Genomic DNA, 8,839 nt, shown 5'->3' with positions numbered 1-8,839 from the left:
AGGAATGCCAATTGACTTGCATGGGCTCCATTGAAATACATTACAGCACAAAAAAAGTTGCAAAGAAAATGTGGAATGGTTTTTCCATTAAGGTCTTTGGGCCCAGATAGGCTACTCTGGAATGACAGCCCCCAGAGTAGAAAGACAGTTCCTAGGAATAGAATCTGTGCCCTGCTGGAATGACAGTTCCCAGAGTGGAATGATGATTCCTAGCAATAGAATCTGTGCTGTGGGACTAGAATGACAAGTCACAGAGTGGAATTACAGGGCAGCCCCTGGGAATAGGCTCAGTGCTCTGGAACTTGTACTCACTTGTAGGATATGAGTTTGAAGTGTGAAGAAAATTGCTGCTACTCCTGTCTAGTCATTAATTGTAGAGTTGCTGACTTTATAATAAATGTTTGTTATATTGAAACCAATTAACATCTTGACTATTTTCTTTGTGCTTTTGAAGCAGTTTTTTCTCCAGGTAGACTCGCCAGCTCTGAGTTGGGAAATACCTGGAGATTTTTGGGGTGGAGCCTTAGTACTGGGTGTTGCCTTCTGACACACTTCCAGTTATGTCAAGGGGTGTGGCATATGTAAATAAGTTATGCTAATGAGTTATGCTAATGAGCTCCTGCACCTCTTTTTCTGTGAAATGACCCCATCCCTACTCCAGTCTAAGCACTTTAACTTCAGTGAACTTAGACTGGAATACCTGTGCACAGGATTGCACTATATAGTCTTATCCTGTGTCACACTTTCGGTATTTTTTTAGCTGAGAAGGAAGGAGCAAAAGAACCCACACTGCAGGCATCAGAGAGATTCTGCCTCCACTTCGCAAGATAGCTTCGTTCAGTCTCCCTCCTTGGACAGGCATTATTTTTTTCATTTTCTGCTGAGGCTGATAGTCTGTTTTCATTACAGATAAAGGGAATCTGTCAGACATTATGGCTGCCTCTGCTGTCCTTGTGCCCTGTCTTGCTGCAGACACTGAACATCACCTCTCTCAGCACTACCTTGCTTACGCTTGGCTCCAACGCAGCGTCTGCATCTGAGGAGCAGACATCCTCCCAGAATGTTTCCAAGTGCTCGTTTCTCACTCCAGTCTAAATTACCCTGTAGTTAGACACTGATTTGGCTCAGATAAAGTCATTGTAAGATTGTTTTGAAGCTTTTGTTCCCAATGAACATTTTGATCCTTGCTGGCTGCCTCACACTTGACTATTTGGGATAGTGTCTGGAAAAGAAGCAAAACACTCATGCATTCCAAATGCTGGTGGATTTTGGTTTACTTGCAAGGATCTGGACTCCTCCTGAATGTTTGTTGTGATGAACCTCTATTTTTTTTTCTTGTTACCCAGTGCTTAGCTTGGGGGCAAAGAATAAAAACAACTCTGTGCTGTGACCAACACGGTTTGCAGCAACCAAATATTTCGTGTTATTATTATTTTCATTTACAGTCCACCTTTCTCACTGGAACTCCAGACAGATTACAAGTATGATAAAATAAAAAGTTTCAGTCAATTAGTAAGTGGATTACAGGATAAAATCAGGTGGGGTAGGTAGTTGTGTTGGTCTGAAGCAGCAGAACAAAGTTTGAGTCCAGTGGCATGTCAGCTAGGCCTCTTGCGGCCATGGAGTGAGGGGGTGCCTCTGTAATTTTAGGTTTCCTTTCTCTGTGTCTTTAGCATTTCTTTATCTCTGTAACATGAGCGTTTGGCCTTGGTGTCTAGCATCAGTTTTCTCTTGGGAATGTAGACCCATTAGCTTTGGCAGTCTTTTACCTATTCCTTGATTGGCTCCCGGCCATCAGGGGACCCTCTTGCATTACGTATATCTGCTTGCTTCACGCACTTATTGCTGGTTCAGACATGATATGTGTAAAGATAATCTGCATACTTCAATGTCTCAATAAACTTCGCTTCTTTGCAAGAAAGTTGTTGGGAACTGATTGCTGCAGGAGTCTGACAGACAGTTAGAACTCCCTATAGTTCCTGAACTCATACCCTACCATGGCTGACGATGATAATGGGAACATGCCAGTTACCACTGAGAAAGAAGTCCCCACCACGACTGTGATGACGGTGATGGCCACGGCAGCCAGCGGTGGTGCAGAGGCAAATGGGCTGGGGAAGTACTGGTGAGACCCCTACTCATGGTATGACTTCACCTCTAGGACCAGAGAATCCTGGGTGATTACACCTGACCTGAGACTGCCTTCCTATGGGTGCAGGTATGGACGCACCTACCCCGATGACTATGAGAGGGGCCATGAGAGGATGTCTGCCCTGGAAGACAACCAAGTGGAATGCGTCTGCTGCGAGTTCCAAGCGCAGGTGGAGGAGCTGTGACAGGAGATGCATGAGATTATGTTGGATCTGCTCCAGCACATTGTGCAAGCAGTCTAGCATGAATTCTTACTCCAGCACCCAAGAGGCAGTGAGGAAAGAGAGGGGGGCCCAGGCGATCAGGCACCGCCAGTGCAAGTGCCAGCCCCTGCAGGACTGCCTGCTCTGATCCAAGTGCCAGCAGCACCCCCCGGACCTGCGAGGCCTCCAGCACTGAGGGCACCAATGGCCCCACCAGAGAGGCACCAAGAGATGCTGGATGCTACCTTCAATGGTAACCCCGAGAGACTGGCTTTCTTCCTGCTGCAATGTCAGCTATGCTGCCATAGCAGGTGGGGGGGCAGATGAGACTCTTTTTCATGCCTCTGGTATTTTGTCTTTCTATTCCCACTCATCCATCTTATCTTGTAGCTCAGACAAATGACCTTGGCACTTCTTTCTGCAGGCTTTGCTGGGAATCTCGGCTTGTTAGTTTTAGGCACAATTTCTTGCTTTGCTTATTGGCTTACCTGCATCAGGGGGTTCAGTTTGAATTTTGTATAACTGTGTCTTTCCCACCTGAGACCCCAGCTCTGACACTAACCGTGTAACCAGATTGACTTGCTTATACTGCTCAATAAACCTGATCCTAGTTAAGGAACGTTGTTGGGACTGTTTTTAGCAAGACTCTGACATGCAAGTGTGCAAGTTTCACAGAGACAGGGGACCTACTTTCCCATCAGATGGGCACTGTGTAGACGACATCAGGTTGAAGCTGAGAGAGAGTGCTGCAGATTGGTATGTGGGGCTCCACAATATTGGGGGCCCGAACTACAAGATGTCCAGGCTTTCATGTGGGCACTGCGGTGGCAGTACGAAGACCCCATGGAATTAGAAAAGGTGCGTACTCACTCACGAGGTTTGAAGCAAGGGAGCAGATTGGTGCATGAATTCCCAGATTAATTCAAGATGTACGCCACCAAAGTACAGGGGTGGCCAGAAGAGGTACTGATTGAACAGTACCATTTAGGCTTAAATCATCAGGTGCTGGAGACAGTCCACTAACCCTGGCCGGGTGGATCCGGAAAGCAGGTGACACTGAGAATCGACTTCACATGATCTGGATGTATACTCCCAAGGCAGCCCCATAAGCTCCGAGCAGAGAGGCAAAAGGCCAGTGCCCCAAACCCAAAGAGTCGACGAGAGTATGTCTGTGCTGTGGGGAACCTGGCCACTAGGCAGCTTTCTGCCGAGCCACCCTGGCACCCCAAGGGGGAAAAGCACCGGAGTGGCGTAGCTCTGAAACCCGGATGAAAGGGGGGGCATGGCTGAAGCAATCCCAGGCTCTCCAGTTGAGCGCACTTCCCAATGGGGCTTCATCCAGCAGAGATAAGGTGCCCCAGCTGACTGGAAAAGGCTGGGACCTGCTGTAAGAGGTGCAACCAAGCTGGTCCAAAAGCAGTTGGTTCCACGTTCGGTGAACAGCACTTCCCCTTTTTTTTCATGACTGTGTCAGTTGTAAACCCTGAGATGTGCACCCAAGTGAGGGTGAGGGCTTTAATAGACTCTAGGTGCAGCAGAGATTTGATCAGCCTGGCTATAGTTACTGGGTTGGGGATCCCGGTACAAACTCTGCCTGAGCCACTCCTCTTCATCCAGATGGATGGCTCTATGATGAAAGAGGCTTGTAAATATCAGTCCACCCCAGTGATCATGGGAACGGGGCCCCGATGGGAGCCTTTGTGATCAATCCGATGGCCAGATCCTCCATGGTGCTAGGGCATCCTTGGCTCTGAGATCATGATCCATATATACGATGGAGCTCAGGGACCCTGCACTTCTCTGATCCAAAATGTAAGTAACATGACTGGAGAGGGGGGAGATGCCAGTAACCCTGCCAGAGTGAATGTGCTTGGCTCAGGAGGAGCTTAGCTCCATATCAGTGGAGTATAGAGACCTCACCAGAGTGTTTGAGGAGGAAGAACTGAATGAACTTCCCCCCCACACACCACAAAGCAGACTGTGCTATTGAGATTTTGCCGGGACATAAAATGCCTAAAGGGAAACTATATTCCATGAGCCCTGTGGAGAAAGATGAGCTGCAGAAGTTCATTGACAAAAATTTAGCCTGTGGATTCATCTGCCCCGCCTCCTCCCTGTTCACGTCTCCCGTCTTCTTCCGGAAAAAGAAGGATGGGGGTTTGAGACTATGTATTGATTACCGGGGCCTGAATGCACTTACCCCCTCCAGTTGATTAAAGACCTGTTGGTGGAGGTGGCCAAAGGAAAACATTTTACTAAGTTGGATTTGTGAGATGCTTATTTCCGGGTACGCATCCATGAGGGGGATGAGCACAAGACATCCTTTAACACTCCCTTGGGACAGTTTGAGTATTTAGTGATGCCTTTCAGGCTACAGGGGGCCCTAGGGGTCTTCATGAACCTAATCAATTGCACAAGCACCTGTTCAATGGGGCTCTGGTTTATTTGAATGACATTCTTTTATATTCTCAAGACAGAGACTCACATGTGACATTGGTGAGGGAGGTACTCGAGACCCTCTATGAACATAAGTTATTTGCCAAGTTGTTTAAGTGTGAGTTCCACAAAGAGGAGGTAGACATCCTGGGCTACTGTATTTCACAGAAGGGTTTAGAAATGGACCCACACAAGGTGTCTGATGTGTTGAAGCCCCCTGTACTAGACAACAACTCCAATTGTTCTTAGGCTTCGCCAGTTTCTACCACCCCTTCATCCCCAATTTTGCCCAAGTAAGCCTGCCCTTCACTGACTTGTTAAAAACTAAGGGGAAGGGACAAGACAGCTTCAAACCCAGTGCATGTTTGGAATGGATGACTGAATGCCAAAGTGCTTTTATTAAGCCAAAGGAACTGTTCACTTCTGAGCCAATTTTGCACCACACAGATGAGAATAAGAAATGTGTAGTCCAGGCAGATGCCTCCAATGTTGCTGTGTGTGGGGGGTGATATTACAAGAGGGGAAAGATGGAAATTACACCCACTAGCATACATGTCAAAAAAAAGTTTAATGCTACTGAACGGAACTGGGCAGTGTGGGACAAGGAAGCTGCGGCCATTAAACTAGCCTTGACTACTTGGCAGCATTGGGAGGAGGGGGCAAGGGTGCCTTTTGAGGTTTGGACCGATCATAAGAACCTAGAAGTCTTGCACACACCCCGAAACCTAATTGATTTACCACCCAGCAGGGGTAAAACTGTCATATGAGTAGTGGTGGACCTGTTTTCGAAACAGGCACACTTCATTTCAGGCAAGCAATAGCCTACTTCCAAAGCCCTGGTCAAACTGTTTATGCAGCATATTGTAAGGCTACACTCCCCCCCCCCCAAGATCATATCCACCCAGGGGTCACAGTTTGTAGCAAAATTCTGGAAGGAACTGATGGTAGCTCTAGGGATTGAACAAGGGCTACGCAGAGCTCATCACCCAGAGACTGATGAGCAAACTGAATGGGTGAATCAAGTAGTTGAACAATTCCTCAGGTCTTTCACCCACTGCCAACAGGAGATCTTCTCCCCTATGTGGAATATAGTTCCTTTATTTATTTATTTAATCAGATTTCTACTCTGCCCTTCCAGCCAAAGCTTGCTCAGGTTGGCTTACATAAAACAATGCATAAATTACACTAAAAACCATTAAAACACTTAAAACAATACTACAACCAATTAAAGATATAAAGTGCTAGTATTATTGTCCTTGGTTGTTGCTGTTGCTTCAGTGATGGCTGCTGTACTCAGTTCTCTCTCCAGATGATTGGCTCTCAGATCTCCTTCAGATATCATAGCAGCAATTCGTTGTTAAAATTCCAGGGACACAGGGCTCTCTATTCTACTGCTATTAACTATTGATGATATTTATCAGTGGTGGCGGCTCCAAAGTCCTGGTGGAAGAGCTCCATTTTACAGGCCCTGTGGCACAGTAAGAGGTCCAACAGGGCCCTGATCTCTACTGGGAACTCATTCCACCAGAGCGGAGCCGCCACTGAGAAAGCCTTGGCCCTGGTTGTCACCAGCCTGGCTTCCTTAGAGCTCGGAAGAGCCATCCATCCACAGTGGTACAATACTTTCCCCTTTAAAAGCTGTGCACAGATATGAGGGCACCCCTCTCCGCATGGTAATTTCCCCACCACTGGCCCCAGTGATTTGCACTCTTGATAGATGGACCTGAAGAACCATTGGTCTGATATACAAAAGACATTTATTAAAGCCAAAGAGGATTACAAAAAGTAAGCTGACAAAGGGAGAGCCCCAGAGTGGGACTTACAACCAGGTGACTCTGTGTACCTCTCCACTAAAAACTTAAGGGGACTACAGCTGGGGAAGAAGCTGGGATAGAAATACATTGGCCCTTTTAAAGTGCTAAGGGTGATCAATAAAGTGGCTGTAGAACTTGAATTGCCTAAAACCCTAAACCATGTCCATCCTATCTTTCATTTCAGTCTACTGAAGAAGAATCTGGGTCCAAATGCATGGAGACCTCATCTCTGATGGTGGAGGGTGAGCCCCACCAAGAAGTCAAAGAAATCTTAGATTCAAAGTTTAAAAGGGGACATTTGTACTATCTAGTTAAATGTCTCATCTCATAATGAATGGGTGTGTCAAGAACATGTTAAAGCCCCCTTGCTTGTTCACAACATTCACAAATGACACCCTCTCAAGCCAGCTGGATGAGGGACCTTGGGGGGGGGCAGAATGTCAAACTCACTCTACATATTATTGCTCACTTGTCATAGAAACTGGGAGAGAAAGTAGGAGAGTGTGAAATCCACATACTTTCACTTTTAAATACTTTGAAGTAGAACCTTTTAGGGCCCTTGTTTGAACCTCGTATAGTTTTTGCTTTCACACCTCCATCTTCAGATCTAACACAGCAAGTGTACAGGCTGGATCCTATCAATGTCTCAATAAACCTATCCTTCGAAGTGAATGGTATTGAGAACTGATTTCTCCCAGAGTCTGACAGGTATAAGCTTTTGTGCACATGCACAATTCTTCAGATGCAATTAAAAGGAAGTTACCAGTCAATACATATAGGTATAGGTAGAGGGTGTGGAGTAAATTAGCATGGAATATATTTCTCTGTTCTGGGGACAGGGGAGATACTTTACACAGCCAATTGCCCCACTTCAAAGAAGAGCATGCTGTAAGATCACCTCCATGCTTGAGAGGAGATGGATGGAGAGTAATGGCAGGGTCTCAGTTAATTACTGAGCATTCCACAATTAAGAAGGATATATCATAGAATCATAGAATGTCAGAGTTGGAAGGGACCTTGCAGGTCATCTGCTCCAACCTCCTGCACTCTGCAGGAGCATAGCCAAAAGATAACCCTACAACATACCCAAAAGATGGTTGTCCAGTCTCCACTTGAAAATGTCCAGCGAAGGAGCATCCACCACCTCCCAAGGTAGTCTGTTCCACTGCTCAACCACTCTTACAGTTAGGAAGCTTCTCCTGATATTTAGCCGGTATCGACTCCCTTGTAATTTCCACCCATTAGATCTAGTCTTGCAATCTGGAGCAAGAGAGAATAGATCTGCTCCACCTTCTACATTACAACCCTTCAAATATTGGAAGACTGCAATCATGTCCCCTCTAAGCCTTCTCTTTCCCAGGCTAAACATACCCAACTCTTTCAGCCTTTCCTCATAAGACTTGGATTCCAACCCTCTCACCATCCTGGTTGCCCTTTTCATGAAATGCTCGAGCTTGTCAATATTCTTCCTAAAATGTGGTGCCCAAAATTGGACACGGTACTCCAGATGAGGCCTGACCATAGCAGAATAGAGCGGAACTACCACCTCCCGTGATCTGGACACAATTCTTCTGTTAATGGATCCTAAGATTGCATTAGCTTTCTTTGCAGTCACATTGCACTGCAGGCCCATGTTTAGCTTGTGATCAACCAGAACACCTAGATCCCTTTCACATGTGCTGCTGTCAAGCCAAGTCCCTCCCATTTTATATCTGTGCCTTTGATTTTTTGTACCTAAGTGTAGGACTTTGCATTTATCTCTATTGAAATTCATTTTATTTGTCTCAGCCCACTGTTCCAGCCTATCTAGATCATTTTGAATCCTGACTCTGTCTTCTTCAGAATTAGCAATCCCACCTCACTCGTTGGGTACGATTTTTGAACCAACCATGAATCCATCCAACGTTTGCACCATCCAGCCCACATTTCACCAGCTTATCCTCAAGGATATCATGAGAAACTTTGTCAGATGCTTTACTTGAAATCTAGATACACTACGTCCACAGCATTGCCAGAGTCAACCATTTTAGTAACTCTGTCAAAAAAGGAGATAAGGTTGGTCTGGCATAACTTATTTTTGACAAACCCATGCTGGCGACTACCAATTAACTCATTCCATCCAAGGTGCTCACAGACAGAGCATTTAATAATCTGCTCTAGAATTTTTCCAGGTATTGATGTCAAACTGACAGGCCTGTAATTTCCCGGGTCTGTCTTTTTTTCCTTCTTCTTTTT

This window comes from Gekko japonicus, unplaced genomic scaffold, assembly GCF_001447785.1.
Source record: "Gekko japonicus isolate JY-2015 unplaced genomic scaffold, Gekko_japonicus_V1.1 scaffold501, whole genome shotgun sequence".
NCBI lineage: Eukaryota > Metazoa > Chordata > Lepidosauria > Squamata > Gekkonidae > Gekko > Gekko japonicus.
This window is presented reverse-complemented; position numbering follows the sequence as displayed.